A 20928-nucleotide genomic window follows, 5' to 3' on the forward strand; every position below is an offset into this window, starting at 1 on the left:
TCTAGACCTCATAATATACATCCAACAGCCACCCAGAAAAGTTTCACTAAGTGTTGTGGTCCTTCCATAGCATCTAACATACTAGGAAAGGGATTGCTAGAATAGCATGTAATGTGACCCTTCATCCTTTCCCATACATGCTGCATAAATCAGTCTGCATTACTATATTTGTCTTGAGGAGGTGACTCTACGGTATTCCACTCCCTGTTAGAACCGCAGTAATACACCTCTGGGAAAAGCCTCCTGCATCCAGGGTAGTCACTCAAGCCATAAGTCTCTACATCGAGGCACTATATAAATCACCCTCTGAGTTTGTGCACAACCTTCTAATTGGTGTGGATAAAAGGATCGCCATGTCAAACTCATAATAGTACATACCAGTATGTGGGGAAAAACACCCCTCATAGCAATCATACTGTTCATTTTCCCATATCTCCATCTCAGGGCTAAACTATGCCCATATGATAAACATGCCCAGTTCCCACTGAAACAGCAGTTACAAAATTGAATAGTGCCTTGTCAACACTACCCTAATCATAAACAATGTCAGCGTTCTTCATTCCTCACATAACCATATACATGTCTGGGGGTCATCAAACTGCTTCCTTGCTGCTTGTTCACAAATTCCTCATCTCCCGGTGGATCATTTAGAACTTGCAGTCGCACCAAATTAATTGAATTTGGACAGTAACATACCACGTCCACTCACTGCACAGATCCAAAATGAGGGACATGAGGTTACCGGTATATTGTTTATATTGTAGTTGCAGTCGAAAGACTAGGCTGCTGACCGAGGTGGACATCTTAATTTGTTTTCAGATGTCCTCTAGTTGTAAACATAGAATTGGTTTCCTGTTACTGTAGCGCTAGCATATAGATTAATAGACTGTTGGCAGTGAAAGACCCCACCTGAAGCCAAAGCATATTTGACAAAAAAATTATTATTAATTTAGGAGTGTGCATGTTTAAAAAAAACCTGGTGGTGGCCAGGGCCCTGGGGCAGCGCAAAATATTTTATTAGGTGGGAGAGTACATGATCTCCCATCATTGAACCTCCATGAGGCTTGAGGGAAGGACCCCATCTCCAGAGGCTAATGTGTAAATGAGGAGAGAAGGACAGTGTGGCCTCCACTCCCAGAGTCTTATTAGACCCTGGGGACCTCATTTCCTAGGGATGAATTCCAAATTAAAGGGTGGGAGGACTGTGTAACCCCTTCCCTGTACCTTAATAAGCCCGAGGAGAGACCCCAACCCCCAGGGCTGCATGTCTTTTTAACGGGGAGGGGGGCCATGCTGCCCCCTCCTCAAGCCTTAGAGGGCCTTGGGGACCCCATTCAATGGGGCCAAACACAGATTTGGTTGAAGGGGGCCACACAGTGCCCCTTCCCTGAGCCTCCAAAGGCCCAGGGACCCCATCCTCTGTGGCTGGCTCACACACTGTGTCCAGGCAGGTAGCCCAACCCTAGGAAACAGTAGTTTCCCTCCGCATATAAGTGTGGCCAGAGAAACATATGTTTGCTCCTGCCTGGTGGGAGCATTTTAAAAACTCACTCCGGGTGGGAACAAATATGCCATTCCGGCCTGCAGAAGCGTGGGCTGTGACAAAATGTCTGATTTCACACAGGGGGAGATTTAGAAATGCTTGTACCAGGTTGGAGCAGACTTTTGTTTCCCTGCCTGTGCTCCTGCGGGCAGAGAAACACGTATTGCTCCTGCGGGATTAAGCATGTGCAGCTGCTCCTGTCTGGAAGAAGAAATGCCAACTACTGCAGGAGTGGGAAGCTGGTGGGTCCTCTCCACAGCCCCCAATTTGCTGCTTGGAGGATGCCCCATGTGAGCGCTGGGGCTCCTACCTACAAATATGTAATGCCCAGTATATGGTGTCCACGGGGCCACAGCAAGTTTGGGGAGGGGACCACTCAACCTCATCCCTTCATAATGGCATTCAGGCCTGAGGATGGGGTCTTCAGTGTCTACTAAGGCTTGGGGAGAGGAGCCGTGTTGCACCCTCACCTTTTTTATGGCATTTGGCAATAGGGGATGGGGTCTCCAGGGTCTATTAAGGTTCCGCGATATGCAATTATTTGCCCCAGGCGATGGGCCACAATTGGTTCAGGGAGGGGGGCCATGTGTCCTCTCACCTTAAAGGCCCTGGGGGTTGAGGTCCCCGGGGCACCTTGTGGCTTAGGGAGGGGACACACACACCCCTCTCCCCTTTAAAAATATCTTTATGCCCCGGGGATGAAGCACCAGTGGCCTCCATGCCCCCTCCACTTTAGAAAAGATGGCCTTAGTGATGGAATCCCCGGGGCCCAAGTGGCTTGGGGAGTGTGTCTGCGGTAATCGGCTGGCCAGGCCTTGCAGTCAGCACCACGCTGGCCATGCACAGTGTGGGGTTGGCTGCCTGTGGGGGGTTGGCCACAGGACCTGGTAGAGGGTTGGCTTTATGAATGGTAACAAAATATTCCTTTATGTTGAAAACACCCTCAAAATGTATTGAAAAAACCAAAGGTTAAAGTAACGTTAGAGGTAGGTGAGAATTTCAGTGACAGCCACTGAACTTCACCAGTTATTTTTTCTCAAGTAACTATAACTTGTGCTCTAAGGTAACTATAGCTAGCGTCCTCACCATATTACTGCTAATTGCCCCACAATTTACATCACTCATGACATCTTCTGTGACATCATTGATAATATAACTGCAACACTTGCAATGAAATTATTGATGAGAAAACTATGCATGGCAGGGGTGCGAGTTATAGTTAACTTTAGGCCCCGGTACAGAGTAATTGAGTCGGCCCGGGGATGGGGTCCCTGGGGCCAATACCTAGTGGAGGCTCAGGGAGGTTTAAGGAGGGGACCGTGTGGCCCACATACCCTTTTTGGGGAATTTGAAAGTCCCTCAAACCAAACCTTCCAGATATGCTAATCGTATTTTAACCTTAATTTCTCGAAAACTACCAAACAGATTTACACCAAATCACAAAAAACACAATTTATGGACCAAGATCTAACTTTCTGCAAAATTTGGTGTAATTCCAATCAGCAGTTTTTGCTGTACTGCTTCTTAACAAAGTCTATGGAAAATAAATAGGAATTTTGCATTTTGGTCCCTCCCCCTTTTTCTTGGCCCTCCTCTTGACGGATCACCTCAGAACTTTCCATGTACAAACTAGGCAAAATAAACTAAACTTTTTGGAAAGTTTTGTCAAGATTTGTCAAACTGCACCAAAGTTATCAGCAAAATAAAAAGGCCATTTCTTATGGATATACTGACCTAACTATTACTATCAAGTGGCAACCGCCACTGAGTAATAGATATATAGACACATATATATTCACTGAAAAGAAGAAAGGTTACAGAGACATTATGGTTAAGAATTAACATTTAAAAAACCTTAGAATTTCACTGAAAAAACAAAAGGGTACATGGACGTTATAGTTATGCTCAGGCTTAACTCATACAAAACCAGTGAAATTCAGCAGTGATAGTTAGCTGAGCTAACTATAACTCGCGCCCCTGCAAGGCACTCCTTCTGACCTCACATTTTACATCACTCATGACATGGTCCGTGACATCACTGAGGACATCTCAATGACATCACTGATGACATCATCCAGCGACTGTGTTTTTTAAAGGTTTATGAGTGTTAAATATATATACCAAAGTGTATTGGTGAATCAGTGGGTATATGAGGGCCTGTATGGATGATTTAGTGGGTGCAAGACTGACTGTATAAGTGACTGATTAGGTGCCTCAGTGAATGTATAAGTGAGTGAGTGGTTGTGTGAATATTTGTATCTGTCTGTCAGTTGGTGCCTAAGTGGCTGTATGGGTATGTGAGTGGGTACTTGTGTGGTTGTATGGGTGATAGATTGGTTGCCTGAGTACCTGTATATGTGTCTGAGTGTCTGTGTTGGTGGGTGAGGGTGTGTGTGACTGGCTGTATGGATGAGTGGATAGATGAGTCAGTGGTTGTATGGGTTAGTGAGTATGTGTGAGGGGCTATATGGGTGAATGAGTGTGTGTATGGCTGTGTGGGTGAGTGGATGTGTCAGTGCTATATCCTGCTTTAAGCAGATGTTGAAGACTTGGCTCTTCACCCAACCACGATAATTGCTTAAATTGGTATCTGTATCTATGCCTGCTCCTAGCGCCGGGACTCCTCCTTGTGAGGTAGCTGTTCGCGCTCTAGAAAATGCTGTATTATTATTATATGGGTGAGCAACTGGGTATGTGAAAGGCAATATAGGTGAGTGATGGGGTATATGAGTGACTGTATGGGTGAGTGAGTGAATGTGAGAGTGGCTGTATGGGTGACTGTGCTTGTGTCAGTGACTGTATAGATAAGTGAGTACATGCTAGAATCTGAGTGTGTGTGTATGTCTGTGTGTAACTGTATGGGTGAGCAATGGCTGTGGGATTGACTTTACGTTTGAGTGAGTAGGTGTGTGAGTAGCTCTATGGGTCACTGACTCAGTATGTGAGTGGCTGTATGGGTGTATGAGTGGATATTTCAACAGCTGTATTAGTGAGTAAGTGGGTGTATGAGTGGCTGTATGGGTGAGTGAGTGGATGTGTATGTGTAGATCTATGAATCGTTAAGTTGGTGTTTGTATGGGTTTGTGAATGGTTGTGTGGGAGTGGGTGTAGGAAAGGTTCTATGGGGGTGTGAGTGGGTGCGTTAGCAATTTTGTGGATGATGTAATCAGTGTTGTCATTTGAGATGTCATGAGTGATGTCACTGACCATGTCATGAGTGATGTAGTATGTAAGTCAGAAGCAGTGCAGTGGCATAAGTTATACTTAGCTCAGGCAACGTAACTGCCGAATTTCACTGGTTTTATACAAGTGGAATCTGAGCCTAACTATAACGTCCCTGTAACCTTTGGTTTGTTCAGTGAATATATATATATATGTATATGTATATGTATATGTATATGTATATATATATATATATATATATATATTTCAAACCAAAGTGCCCTAAAGCATTTTCAGAGGGCACTCGACAGCGTTTAACCATCAGGCATTGAAATGCAGTCCGTCTCCCAGCTCCAACTGTAATTGATCTTGCCAACGCGTTTCAAGGCTGCAAGGCCTCTTCTTCATGGGCTGCTGGAACATTCATTAACAGTTCACACCATCATTTCCGGCATTATTTATTTCTTTAATGGCCCCCAGTGGGCGTCTGCTTAGTGCAATCATTGTACTGCATGATGGGACATAGAGTCCGTGGTGTGAGCAAAAGGTTTCACTTTAGTAAGTTCAATGTTCGTTCCTCAATTAAAAAGCAATTATTTTTACCTTAGTAGGCATCGGAGCAAGAAGACTCACTTAATTAGCATATTAAACGCTGTGCTGCAATGGTGTCGAACAGTACAACACCTCAGCCTCTGCCACTGGCGATGGTGCTCCTCTGCACGACTGGGCCGCCGTGTGTAAGTATTTCAAACCAAAGTGCCCTAAAGCATTTTCAGAGGGCACTCGACAGCGTTTAACCATCAGGCATTGAAATGCAGTCCGTCTCCCAGCTCCAACTGTAATTGATCTTGCCAACGCGTTTCAAGGCTGCAAGGCCTCTTCTTCATGGGCTGCTGGAACATTCATTAACAGTTCACACCATCATTTCCGGCATTATTTATTTCTTTAATGGCCCCCAGTGGGCGTCTGCTTAGTGCAATCATTGTACTGCATGATGGGACATAGAGTCCGTGGTGTGAGCAAAAGGTTTCACTTTAGTAAGTTCAATGTTCGTTCCTCAATTAAAAAGCAATTATTTTTACCTTAGTAGGCATCGGAGCAAGAAGACTCACTTAATTAGCATATTAAACGCTGTGCTGCAATGGTGTCGAACAGTACAACACCTCAGCCTCTGCCACTGGCGATGGTGCTCCTCTGCACGACTGGGCCGCCGTGTGTAAGTATTTCAAACCAAAGTGCCCTAAAGCATTTTCAGAGGGCACTCGACAGCGTTTAACCATCAGGCATTGAAATGCAGTCCGTCTCCCAGCTCCAACTGTAATTGATCTTGCCAACGCGTTTCAAGGCTGCAAGGCCTCTTCTTCATGGGCTGCTGGAACATTCATTAACAGTTCACACCATCATTTCCGGCATTATTTATTTCTTTAATGGCCCCCAGTGGGCGTCTGCTTAGTGCAATCATTGTACTGCATGATGGGACATAGAGTCCGTGGTGTGAGCAAAAGGTTTCACTTTAGTAAGTTCAATGTTCGTTCCTCAATTAAAAAGCAATTATTTTTACCTTAGTAGGCATCGGAGCAAGAAGACTCACTTAATTAGCATATTAAACGCTGTGCTGCAATGGTGTCGAACAGTACAACACCTCAGCCTCTGCCACTGGCGATGGTGCTCCTCTGCACGACTGGGCCGCCGTGTGTAAGTATTTCAAACCAAAGTGCCCTAAAGCATTTTCAGAGGGCACTCGACAGCGTTTAACCATCAGGCATTGAAATGCAGTCCGTCTCCCAGCTCCAACTGTAATTGATCTTGCCAACGCGTTTCAAGGCTGCAAGGCCTCTTCTTCATGGGCTGCTGGAACATTCATTAACAGTTCACACCATCATTTCCGGCATTATTTATTTCTTTAATGGCCCCCAGTGGGCGTCTGCTTAGTGCAATCATTGTACTGCATGATGGGACATAGAGTCCGTGGTGTGAGCAAAAGGTTTCACTTTAGTAAGTTCAATGTTCGTTCCTCAATTAAAAAGCAATTATTTTTACCTTAGTAGGCATCGGAGCAAGAAGACTCACTTAATTAGCATATTAAACGCTGTGCTGCAATGGTGTCGAACAGTACAACACCTCAGCCTCTGCCACTGGCGATGGTGCTCCTCTGCACGACTGGGCCGCCGTGTGTAAGTATTTCAAACCAAAGTGCCCTAAAGCATTTTCAGAGGGCACTCGACATCGTTTAACTATCAGGCATTGAAATGCAGTCCGTCTCCCAGCTCCAACTGTAATTGATCTTGCCAACGCGTTTCAAGGCTGCAAGGCCTCTTCTTCATGGGCTGCTGGAACATTCATTAACAGTTCACACCATCATTTCCGGCATTATTTATTTCTTTAATGGCCCCCAGTGGGCGTCTGCTTAGTGCAATCATTGTACTGCATGATGGGACATAGAGTCCGTGGTGTGAGCAAAAGGTTTCACTTTAGTAAGTTCAATGTTCGTTCCTCAATTAAAAAGCAATTATTTTTACCTTAGTAGGCATCGGAGCAAGAAGACTCACTTAATTAGCATATTAAACGCTGTGCTGCAATGGTGTCGAACAGTACAACACCTCAGCCTCTGCCACTGGCGATGGTGCTCCTCTGCACGACTGGGCCGCCGTGTGTAAGTATTTCAAACCAAAGTGCCCTAACCTACTAAGGTGAAAAACGATTTTTAAACTGCAAACACGACAATGTACTTACTATAAGAATGAATGACAATGCCAAGCGCGACCATCCGGAAGCGCGCCCTTAGGACCCGGCTCCCCCCCGCCCCGTGCGACACACCCCCTTAGGGGGCGTCAGCCTGGCCGGCAGCCTAATTGGTTGCCGGGCGGCGGGTGTCCTTCCGGGTCAGAGCTGCGTTGAACGAACGTGCATTTCCGGTAGGGATGAGTGGAGGTGGGGCATAGGGGCTATTTAGGCCCGTGTTTTCACCCTCACTCATCCTCTCTTCCTACGGGGACAACGACGACCTCGGAATCTCCCACCCACCCGTCCCTTTGAGTTAGGGCTTCAGCTGGTTGGTTGGGGCTAGTGGGTTGCGGAATAGAGGTCACAGGGTTGTGATTTGAGACAACGGGAGGCCTGTTGGCATACTCCTGAACCCAGCATTGAGGGGAGAGATGGTAAGCTCTCCGCAGGGAGAACAGGGACACCGGCTGTTGGGGAGGCAAGGGCGACAGGTCACACGGGCCTCCTTGAACAGCCTGGTGGCGAGGGGGTGGGCCCCCGGTAATACACGGACAAGGATCTAGGGCATTGGGGGCTCACCACTCATGGACGCAGGTGGGTTGCGCCTTGCGTGGTTCTCAATGGGCGGGACGCGAGCCGAGAGGCCCCTCGGTGCTGGAGGGTATTGGTTAGGTTGTGAAATATGAACACTTGGTTTAATTGTGTGATGTTCTTGAACTTCATGACCTAAGAATTGTCAAAATGGTATTTTGATTGTCATGTTTGTGAAGATGTATTGTATTAAACATGGCCTGTTTTTCCCACATCAGGAGTGAGGTTACTTTGTGGGTACATGGGATGGGGGGGGAGCAGGGGCGAGATGGGGGGTGTCCGGGTTCTATGCATCTCATAGACTTTAACATCCACAATGCACTAACCATGATGCACGAAGCAAAAGCCAATCAGGGCGATTTCTGAATAAAAGTGCACCGGAAATGAGATGACTTTCATTGCGTGATTCTGCCCATGAAGAAGAGGCGTTGCCTCGAAACGCGTCGGCCATGAGAACAATGCATGGGATCTCAAGACAGGCAGCAGTGAGGCGTTAACTACCATATGGTGGGGGCACGGTCGAGTGACCTTTCATTGCTCAGGGCACTTTTGGAAAACATATATATATATATATATATATATTATCTACTGGCGGTCGCCAGTAGATAGTTATAGTTAGGACCGTGTTTCCATAGGAAATCTGAAAATTCTATTTTGAATAACTTTGGCGCCGGTTGACGAATCCTCGCGAAATTTTCAAAACTAATGGGGCGCTCCGCTCAGCTCCTACCCTGAAAGTCTCGGGGTGATTCGTCAAGCGGGGGCCGAGAAAAAAGGGGGGTCCCAAAACGCGATTGCCCCATGCATTTTCCCATAGGACCTTTAGTCGAAGGTACAGCCCGAACGGCTGAACAGAATTACTTGAAATTTGGCAGAGAGGTAGTCCTCAGGTCAGGCATGTGCCTTTTGCATGTATGGAGTCAATCTGTTCAGTATTTCCTGAGAAAATTGCAGTTAAAGCACATAAATATCTATAGCTGCGCACCGTGCGCGCACCCTAACGTGCGCGAGCGTAATTCTGATTGGTGGTTACATGTCAGTCAACGTTCGAATCGGTCGAAATCAGTTTGTTGTGGGTGCGAGAGTGAAAAATAGAGGTGGCGAACGTGAAAAGGGGGCAGGGTAGAGAGCTCCTGACCCCCTAGCCTTTGTCAGGGGGTCCCCAAAGGACCCCGAAGGGTGAAAAATTATTATTATTTTTTTTTAAATCACGGGGTGCGTGCATGGTAAAAAACCTTAAAAAAAACCCCAAAAAACTACATAACTTAGCATTTAAAAAACCGTACAAATTCACTTAAGAAACCATAGGTTTCACACACGTTATACTTAGGAATTAGCATTTAAAAAACCTTGCAAATTCACTTAAAAAACCATAGGTTTCACACATGTTATAGTTAGCTGGACATTTCACTCGCAAAAAAACAATGAAATTCCCCCGTTATAGTTAGTTCAGATAACTATAGCTCGCGCGACCGCCACTCTATCACAAGGATGATGTCATCAGTGATGTCATGAGTGATGCCACTGACCATGTCATGAGTGATGTAATATGTGACGTCATCAGCAGTGGATTGCGGGAGCGCGAGTTATAGTTATCTGAACTAACTATAACGGGGGAATTTCATTGGTTTTTTACGAGTGAAATGTCCACCTAACTATAACATGTGTGAAACCTATGGTTTTTTAAGTGTATATATATATATATATATATATATATATATATATATACATATATATATATTTATATATATTGGCAATGGCAATGGTTGAGATGGTGTTTACATTGAAAGGGTGGGCATTTTGGAGTAATCTACTTGTTCTAAATGATAAGGTTTGGCATAGCAAGTTTTATGACAATTCGCCCATGAAAAAACAAAGGTTAGGAGGTGAAATATTGAGTTTTCCCACATTTTAATTCCCCTACCTCTACAGCATGAATGGCTTATTTATTTATTTATTTAAAGAGTTTTATATAGCGCTGGCTAGACCCGAAGGTATCAGAGCGCTTTACATTAGGTTCTACAATGCAACAGAAAATGATAACAATTACACATTGTGTCAAACAATAAGCAATACATTGAGAGAGGAGAGAAGGAGAGACATAAATAGTGGAGGGGGAGGGGAAGTGTGAATAGGGAGGATGGTAGGAGAGACGAAAGGAAGTCCGTCTAAAGACCGACTGGGTAGGTGACGTCCAAGGAGGGAATCCACACCCGTTTCCCCTTCAGCTAAACAAGGTAGCTTCATTGGGCATCGGTCAAAATAGCTAGGTCTCAATTGACAAGGGAAAGTTGACAGATAAACAGGGTAGGGACTAAGGGCAAGGACAGGAGAGGGCAAAGGTCAGTAGCTGGAAAGAGGAGAAGAGTAAAGCAGAGAGGGGTAGGGGGTAGGAGGTAGGGGGTAGGGGGAAGGGGAGGAGGGAGATAAGGTCAGGAGAGACGCAGGAGTATTTGCCCACAGACCGGCTCTGTAGGTGATGGTCAAGTAGGAAATCCATAGCCCATCTCCCCTTTAGCGAGGTAGCTCCACCGGGCATCTGTCAAAATGGTTAGGTCTCAGCTGTCGAGGGAAAGTTTTCAGAGTAAAGGTCCCGGTGGGTGAGCAGGAACAGGGTCTAGTGAAGGCTGGTCGAGGTCCGAACGATGGCCAATGAAATTAGACCAGGAGAGAAAAGAGTATCGCGGAGGGTCTCACTGAGGCGGCCATCTTGAAATCCGGCAAGGGGGACGAGCCCTTGAAAAGATCCAGTTCAGTCAGACCCCATGATTTTTTTTTCTTCTTTTTTTTAGCCCAGAAGGAAAGTGGGAGGACGGCCATCTTGAGATCAGGTCTAAACGTTGGGGCAGAGATTTTGAGCCAGGTCGGTGTTTTTTTGATGAGTAAAACCCCGTGGTGCAACTGAGGGGGGTGTCCGAGTCTGAGAAGAGGCCCTCTTCATTTAGATGGACCGGCGGTCACTCGCGTAGCTTTGAGTGGTTGGGAGTTACCGGGTGGCGGACATCACAGGGTCAGGTCAATCCAGCAATTGAGTGGTGGTGGAACTATCCTGGATGCATACCCGCTGGCTGTAAGGTAAAAGATGAGTTGATTAGTCATTCCAGACGTTGAGTGTAAGGTGCAATCCGCGTTGAATAGAATCTGGTTTTGTGTGTTTTCAAGGGAGAAATATTCTCCGGGGGTGAGGGACCGAGTTGGCCATCTTAGGGTCAGGCAGTCTCAACTTACAAGATGGTGCTCGTTGTAGGTCCATTGCCAGTGTCTTCATTCAAAGATCTCCTCCGGTCTGGTCATGGTGAGAGGAAGTCGGGATTTGCTCCGCTGGTTGTTGGCAGGGCGTAATGAATTTACCTCAAACTTGGCATGAAAGTAGAACTTTAATGAGATTGCAATCCTTTTTTGGTTTGCTGTAGTTCTGTTCAGTAGTATTTGAGATATAAGCTTTTAAAATTGTTTCAGAGCGGACTTTTAAGGGTTCCCACTTTGTTATAACTCTGCCATTTTAGCTCACAAGTTATGACTTGCAATTCTGTTAATCACATTTTGAATTTTTTGCAAAATATGATTTGCTGGATCAGGGTTTAAAACGTTTTTTTCCCAGCATCTTGAGTCTCCAGAGTCGTGCTGTGAACAAACGTTTTTCATAGCATTGGGCGGTCAACTCCTAGGCCAAATGACGCCAGAGCAGTGGTCATGCCTTCCCATATGCATGCAAAGCTCAAGACACGCCTGTGAGAAAAGTGGGCAAAGTTCGCGGAGTTCTGCTACACGGAACTCCGCAACTTGCAGAAAAAACTCCACTGCACTCCGCGGAGATCTGCAAATGTGGAGTGAGGTAAGCCGCCCTGCTTGCACGGAAACCCAGCGATAATCTCACGAAAAATGGCATTAGCTTGTTGATAGGGCCTCACAAACTTAGCCATGATATCCACCTTCCATAGGATATCATGGCTAAGTCAGTCCTGAAGCAGGCGTAAGGAAAGTAGCGATAACAGGGGTTATCGCTACTTTTCTTGCCACTATGCTTCATGGCGTGGGGCTTGATGATAGGAGAAATGTCGCTTAGCGACATTTCTCCTGTCATGTCAGGTCAGGAACGCCCACTTTGCATCTCATTAGAGATGCAAAGCTGAGCGTTAGGAATCCGTGCGCTAACGCAAGTTTTCACGCGTCAGCGTGACCTTGCTAATTAGGCGATAAAATTATCGCCGCTTTTCGGCCGAGAACGGCCGCAAAAGCGGCAATAATTTTCTATCGCCGCGTTGTAGATATGCCCCTTATTTACCTAGACAGGATAAAAATAGAGAAAAAATGTTGCACAAAAAGGTGGTGGGTTGGGATAGGTTAACCAAGTAATTCAAGAATAAGTAACTAATGCCATTCTCTTATTTTACAGCATAAGAGAAGAAGCAGCAATGAATCCAGGCAGAGAGTTTACTCCAGACTGCAGAAGAAGTGAAGAATCAGATGAGTATATAAGTTTGAAAAAATGCTTAGATATATTTCATCCTACCGTAGGCTGGGAACTAAGATTCTTTAAATACTGCTCTTTGTATATTTTCCCTTGCAGGAACAGGAAGAACAGCATTAGGGAAAGCTGCCCGTGAGGAGAAGTAACGAGGCTGACCAGCAAGGGAACGCTGACGCTGCAACAATGCCCCAGAAGAGGAGCGGTCACCCGGAAGAAAAGAATACTGAAGACGTCAGGAGAAGAACACCTAGGACGTTCCTGCTCTCCGAGGCGGTTACTGGAATACAGGTAAGTGCGGGGTAATCACAAGGGAAACCGAGGGAGGCCAGAAGAGGGCCTGTGACAAAACATGAAGCGCGTTCCCTTCGTGGACCACCCCCTTCTGAAGGACTCAAGCACCGCATTCGCCAGCTGATGTGTGTCGGCAAGCGGGGCATGCACAGGAGGCTGCGGGCGGGGTGGTGAGCGGGGTTGTGGGTGGGGCAGTATGCCACCTTGGGGGCCAACTAGCCCTACTGTTACCTCCCGTAAGATCCACACAGCTGTATTGCTGAGAGGTGGTCAGAGGCCACAAACCCTTTTCCCACCATTCTGCAAATGCACATGCTGGCACACTCCTGCTTGGGGGAAGAAGTCCACTTTAGTCCTAAGGCCTTCAGGAGGCCAGTGGACCTCATCTCCCCACCAGCAGTGCACCTGGAAGCACGTTTGCAGAGTGGTGGAGAAAGGGGGAGTGGCCACTGACCACCTCTCAGCAATCCCAGTGAGTGGGGCTTAGTGGATGTAATAGAAGGGCTTGTTGGCCCCGAAGGACTGTGGCATCCAAGGGGACCTTATTCCACAACCATCAGCGTACCAGGAGGCTCGTTTGCAGAGTAGTGGAGAAAGGGGGCAAGGCCTCCAGCAAGTTGCCAGCTTATTTTTATGTTCTAGGAAGGGGGATGCGTGCCCCCCCTTCCCTTGAACATTTTTGTCTCCTGGGTGGCCACCCCAAGACATTGCTAGAGCCGGCCCTGTGGGTACGGTCCCCAGGGCCATCTAGGGCTCCTGGAAGGGAAGCAGCGCTGCCCCCTCCTACCTTGAGTAAGGCCCTGCCCCAGGGGAGTGGGAGTTCCCGGGGCCCAGAACAGCCCAGGAGGGGGACCACGAGGCACCCCTCCCATTTTTTAAATATATATATAGTTTGGCTCCAAGGAGGTGGGGGTCCCTGGGTCCGGAGAGTTCATGAGGCCCCCCACATTATAATGATAATGCCCCGGGAGGTGGTGGTCCCTGGGGCGGTGGGGGGTCAATGAGGCCCCCTCACATTAAAATGTTAAATCCCAGGGAGGTGGTAGGCCCAGGTGGGGTCCGTGAGGCCCCCCATGTTAACATTTTAAAGTCCCAGAGAGGTGGTGGCCCCTAGGGCAGGGGGGTCCTCAAGGCCCCCTCATTACATTAGCTGCAGAGAGGTGGCCATCTCCGGGGCTGCGGGGTAGGCCATGCAATCTTCCTACACCTTCTTTTTTTAACAATTAGCTCTGGGGAGATGGCGGTCCCTGGGCCTGTGGGGGGCCATGCGGGCCGCATGCAGGTCTTTAATTAAGTTTGCCCTGGGGAGGTGGTGGTCCCCGGGGCCCAGAACGGCCCAGGAGGGGGACCACGAGGCTCCCTCTCATTTCTAAAATATATAGTTTGGCTCCAAGGAGGTGGTGGCCCCCAACATTAAAATGTTAAAGCCCAGGGAGGTGGGGGCCATGAGGCTACCCATATTAAAATGTTAAAGTCCTGGGGAGGTGGTGACCCCTGGGGTAGAGGGGTCCTCAAGGCCCCCCATTAAATTAGCCCCAGAGAGGTGGCGGTCACCGTGGCTGAGGGGGAGGCCATATAGCCTCCCGCACTTTTTTTTTTAAACAATTAGCCTCAGGGCTGTGGGTGGCCGTGCGGGCCGTCCGCAGCTCTTTAATTATGTTTGCCCTGGGGAGGTGGTGGTCCCTGGGGTGCAAGGGTGCCACACTCAGCGCGAGTTGCGTATCCAATGCCACCCCTGTCCAATTTATTTTTTTTTAATGCTTTTTTGACCCGGGAGGGTCCCCAAGAGACCTTTAGGGGTCAGGGTGTTTCTACCCTGCCCTCTTATCTTTATTTTAACATTTATTTCTTGTGACTAGGTTCAACGAAGCCACAAAATGGCTGCCAACACTTCCTGGTTTGAAGTGTTAGCAGCCAATCAGATCTCAGGCACGAGACCGGGAAGGGTCCCAAATCCACCGCGGCCTCAGTTGTATGTCTGAGAAATCTTTAAATTTCTCAGCAACTACTGAATGGATTTACACAAAAAGAGTGCTTAAAAAAAGAATGCTTTCTGGACCAAGAGCTACCTTTCTGCCAAATGTGTTGTAATTCCGTTCAGCAGTTTGGGCTGTAGCCATGTCTAAAATTTCCTATGGAAATTACCATGGGGAAAAAGTGTTTTGGTTCCCCCCTTTTTCTCTGTCCTTGCTTGATGGATCACCCCGAAATGTTGGAGTCAGCAGCTGCAGTGACTGCCATGATAGTTTTGAAGATTTCACAAAGATTCGTTAAACGGTGCCAAAGTTATTGGCAAATCAAAAAATGCTCTTCCTATGGAAACTTCATCCTACCTATTACTACCTACTGGCGACCGTCAGAAATATATATATATGTGTCATATCCAGTGGCGAGACACTTTGAATCCCTCCACCAGAGCAATAGGGATCTATTGAGTTTTTTCTGCCTGGATCATGTGCCACTAAATGTTAGAGGGGGTGACAGACAGTTACAACTAAGGAAACTCGAATCCAGGTATATCATTGACGTACAGACCAAAATGCCACTTGGTCTGAACAGTGGGGAGGAGTTGGCTGTCCACCTGTAGTTGAAGGTATCTATGTATGGATCTTGATTATGCAATATTTTTATTATTATTTTGATTGAAATTGTTTTTTCAACATATGACAGAACAAAAACCCATCCAGGGTGTGATGTTTTGAAGGCCCATTCAGGGCAGAACTGTATTGCAACAGAGAACTGTGTTTGCATGTTCAGTAATGGCCGCCAATGTGGACTGAAGCAAGTCCTATGTTGTTGTCTATGTAAATGGAGTATTTATGTCCACTGAAAAGTCGTTGCCTCTAGCAATTGACGAAGGCAATAGCTGAAACGCGTTTTGCTGTAAGCTGGTCCAATAAAGTATATTTGGACAACTGTTCCCGTGAGTGCTGGTGCTTTTTGTACCCGGAGCTTTGACTGAGTGCGGTGTCCGTCGCCGCAGAGAAAGCACCCGACCGCGAGTGAAGGGGCGTGACGGAAAAGCGAGCCGGATATATATATATATATATATATATATATTCACTGAAAAAACCATAGGTTTCACACATGTTATAGTTAGCAGGACATTTCACTCGTGAAAAACCAATGAAATTCCCCCGTTATAGTTAGTGCAGGCAACTATAACTCACGCGACCGCAATCCTCTGCTGATGATGTCAAATATTACATCACTGTATTTAGACACTTATTTACCCATGTCTTCTTCCATTAATTTTCAGCTATACATATATTACAAATATTTTTTTTTCAGAAAGACACACATGTCATCAGTGATGTAATATTTGACATCATCAGCAGAGGATTGCGGTCGCGTGAGTTATAGTTGCCTGCACTAACTATAACGGGGGAATTTCATTGGTTTTTCACGAGTGAAATGTCCTGCTAACAATAACATGTGTGAAACCTATGGTTTTTTCAGTGAATTTGCAAGGTTTTTTAAATGCTAATTCCTAACTATAACGTGTGTGAAACCTATGGTTTTTTCAGTGAATTTGTACGGTTTTTTAAATGCAATTTTTTTTTTGAGATTTTTGGTAAAAAATAATATCCAACCTATGTATAAAATAATATATGTACTATATCCTGCATTATGGAATGGTTAATTTTTAAAAAATTAATGTTTACATACAGTTGTACATCACAGTTATTATCTTCTACAACTCTTGAAACTTGTATTATTTTTTTATGCATTTTTTGCCGTGCGCGTACGGTAAGCTGACGCTACGCGCTCCGTACGTCATAAGTATGGTACGCTTACGTGATACGATGCGCGTACGGTAAGATGACGCTACGCGCTCCGTACGTCATAAGTACAGTGCGCTTACGTGATACGTATGTGACGTACGCGTACACGCATGCGCGTTGCGTGGAAGCAACGTCGCGGTTACGCAGGGGCGTGTAATGCGCATGCGAGAGTGCGTCTTACGTACGTGCTCCGTAAGCGCTCCGTAAGCGTCACGTTTGCGCATGCGTACTTGTTTACGAGCGCGTACCGTAAGCTTACGGAGCGCGCACGGTAGGTCATGTGATCCACAAAGAACACTTTTCATTGGTTGAAACTACTTTAAGTTCCAGAAACTTCCCACACCACACCCATTCCCCTCATTACTGCTTGAGATCCCCTAGGAGAAGGAGCTGAATTGACATTGAGATACAATGGCAGAGCAGCAGACCTCTTCTGAGAGTGAGCCTAGCAGCACCATCATCAGACAGAGAAGGAGGAAACAAAAGGATTCTTTTGTGTGGGAGTATTTTACTTTTCCAGAGGGGCAGAAAAAGGTCAATGCTCCATTGGTCACTTGCACACTTTGTGACCGGGTTTTATCTAGAGGAGATCCAAGGAAGAAGTATTCCTTTGGAAATCACTCTATGATGAGACACATTAGGGATAAACATCCCAGGACCTTTGCTCGACATACTGAAGAAAACTCTTCAGTAAGTCACCAGAGCCCAACCTCAGAAGCTCAGCCGAGTACATCATCGGCAGCTCAGCTGAGCCCTTCCTCTGAGGTGGGAGTATCACCTTCTTCTGCTCCTCTGGACATTAACCCTCGATTTCGGAGGGTTTCAATGAGGTGTACAACGTGTTGTGGTCTTATTGTTTTTGGCGAGACCAGTGTTTCCCTTATTAACAATAAGATAGACCAGCACGTTTGTAGACACTCATAATATTCCCATTCTTTCTTTCCTCTATCCCTGTATTAACCCAACAGCTCTTTTAAGAGCCAACCTTACCTCACAATTTTTTTTATTTTTTTTTAAGCTTTCCTTTTTGAATTTTTTTTTTTGCCGTGCGCGCACGGTACGCGTAATAGTTACGCGAAGTTCGCGGAATTTTTCTCGCGGATTTTTTCCGTTTACGCCGTGCGCGTACACTATGCGCATTCTGCGATTATTTGAAAAAAAAAAATTTAATTTTGGCCCTTGGGGGTCCTTCTGTGACCCCCTGACCAAGGCTAGGGGGTCAGGAACTGTCCACCCTGCCCCCTTTTCACGTTCTCCACCTTTGTTTTTCACCCCCTCAGACTGCGAGAGACAAAATGGCGGCCGACACTTCCTGGTTTCGACCGATTCGAATGTTTACTGAGATCTAACAACCAATGAGAATCGCGCTCGTGCACGGCGGCATGCGCGTACGGTAAGCTTATGGTACGCACTCGGAGCGCGCCTATAGATATATATATTGATTTAAATGATATTTTCTCAGGAAATACTGAACAGATTTACACAAGACCTTCAAAAGGCACATCCCTGACCTGAGGGCTACCTCTCTGCCAAATTTCAAGTAATTCTGTTCAGCCGTTCGGGCTGTAGCTCGGACTAAAGGTCCTATGGAAAAATGCATGGGGAAAATGCGTTTTGGGACCCCCCCTTTTTCTCAGCCCCCGCTTGACGAATTCCCCCCGAGACTTTCAGGGAAGGAGCGGAACACAGCGCCCCACCTATTTAGAGAATTTCGCGAGGATTCGTCAATCGGCGCCAAAGTTATTCGAAATAGAATGTTGCGGATTTCCTATGGAAACACGGTCCTAACTATAACTATCTACTGGCGACCGCCAGTAGATAGTATATATGCATATATATTTACTGAAAAGACCATAGGTTTCAGGGAAGTTATAGTTAGAAATTAGCATTTAAAAAGCCTTTGAAATTCACTGAAAATACCATAGGTTTCAGAAACGTTATAGTTAGAAATTAGCATTTAATAGTCCTTAGAAATTCACTGTAAAAAAAATAGGTTTTAGGGACGTTATAGTTAATTGGACATTTCTCTTGTACAAAACAATAAAAATTCCCCCGTTATAGTTAGTTCAGATAACTGTAACTCGCGTCCCTGCAGTGCACTGCTGATGACGTCACATATTACATGCATTCATGACATGGTCAGTGACATCACTGATGATATCTCAAATGACATCACTGATGACATCACTGGAGGTACCTGGTGGGCTAGTTGGCCCCCAGGGACCCTCGGGATTCAAAGCGATCCCCCAACTTAAAACACGCCACAGGATGTGTTTGCACACATGTCACATCAGGCCACGCCCCCTTCCTTCACCACTGTGCAAACGCGCCCTTGGCACGTTTTACTGTTGGGGGATTAAGTCTCCTTGAATCCTGAGGGTCCCTGGGGTCCAACTAACCCACCAGGTACCTCTAGTAAGCACCACAGAACTGGGTTGCAGAGAGGTGTAAAAAGGGGCGTGGCCTCGGACCACCCTTCTGGTCTGAGGCCATGCCCCTTTTTGCACATCTCTGCAACGCAGCGCTATGGCACATACTGGAGGTACCTGAAGGGCTAGTTGGCCCCCAGGGACCCCAGTATTCAAGGGGAATTAATTTCTCAACTTACAATGCGCCACGGGGTGCGTTTGCAGAGTAATGCACTGAGGGGGCAGGGCCTCCGGCGTGATGCCATTTTTATTTTTTTATTTTATCTTTTAGAAGGGGGGCTGTGCGGCCCCCTTCTTTTCCTATTTTTTGGGCCCTGGGGACCCCATCCCCCAGGGCCTGATCCCTATTTTGTTTACATTTTTTTAAAATACAGGTAGGGGTCTGGGGACCCCATCCCCGGGGCATGGCCAGTATTTAAACAAAATGTAAATATCTGGAGGGGGGCTGCGTGGCCCCCCTCCTCAGGCCATTTTTGGCCCCGGGTACCCCATCCCCCGGGGCCAGTCTTTCCTCTTTTTTTTTTTTAGGAGGGGAGGGGGTCTGGCCACTCCGTTGGGGACCACGGGGGGAGCCCCAATGCCCCCACTGTCCCGCCAGCTCCCCGCCTCCTGCGTAGGCCGACATTGCTTTTCTACAAGGGGAGCTGCTGACATGCAGCTCCCCTTATGGAAAAGCAATCTGCACTGGATTTTGGAAGCTCTGGCTTCCAAAATCCAAACCAGTGTTTGCTATGATAGGGTGGGAGCCGCATGGCTCCCGCCCTGCCATAGCAAACAGCAGTGTCCCAACGGTGGGCACACTGGGACCCTGCAGGAGCCGGCCCTGGGGCGTGGCGGTCTCAGGGCCATCGAGGGCTCCTGGAGGGGGCCACGCAGCCTCTCTCCCTTCATTTAGAAAGTCCCAGGGAGGTGGTGGTGCCTGGGGCTGGGGGTCCGTTAAGGACCCCCGAAATTGAAAAAAGAGTGCCCCGGGGCGGTGGTGATCCCCGGGGCGTGTGGAGGGGCTCTTACCCCCCACACTTCTTTCTTTTTTTTAAAAAAAGAACCCCGGGGAGGTGGAGGCAACATGGGGGGGTGAGACCCCGACCCGCTTTTTTCTTTCAAAAGGCCCAGGAAGGTGGCTGTCCGTGGGGCTGCGGGGGGCCACATACCCCCCGCAAATAATCAGCATAGCCCTGGGGAGGTGGTGGTCCCCGAGGATGCGGGCCCCCGCTATTATTATTTGGGCTATGCCCCAGGACCTGGCCCACCCGGGGGCCTCATTTAAATGAAGCGCGGGAGCACGCGCTTCATTTCTTTTATATTTTTAGTGGGATTCGCGACCCAAAACGCGAATTCTGCTGTAATTCTTTTTTTTTAACGCTTTTTTTTGGCCCTGGGGGTTCTTGTGGAACTCCCTGAGCAGGCCTAGGGGGTCAGGGTGTTTCTACCCTGCCCCCTTTTCTTGTTTTTTAACCTTTTGTTTACTGTTTTCTTGTGACTCTTTTCTATCGATTCTCAAGATGGCTGCCAACACTTCCTGGTTTGGAGTGTTGGCAGCCAATTAGAGTGAAGCTCGTGCTCAGGAGTGTTCGCAAATACACCGCGGCCATAGATATCAAAACTTTTTCTTTTTCTAATTTCTCAGGAACTACTGAACGGATTTACACTATTTAACAAAAATTGATCTTTCTGAACCAAGACCTACATTTTTGACAAACTTGGTGTAATTCCGTTCAGCAGTTCGGGCTGTAGCTTTGTCTAAAGTTTCCTCTGGAAAATAACATGGGGAAAACGTGTTTTGGGACCCCCCTTTTTTCTCTGCCCCTGCTTGACAAATCACCCTGAAACTTTTAAGACAAGAGCTGACCAGAGCGCCCCATTAGTTCTGACAATTTCGCGAAGATTCGTCAACCGGAGCCAAAGTTATTGAGAAAAGATCAAATGCTTTTC

Source organism: Triturus cristatus, chromosome 7 (assembly GCF_964204655.1).
Source record: "Triturus cristatus chromosome 7, aTriCri1.1, whole genome shotgun sequence".
Taxonomy (NCBI): Eukaryota; Metazoa; Chordata; class Amphibia; order Caudata; family Salamandridae; genus Triturus; species Triturus cristatus.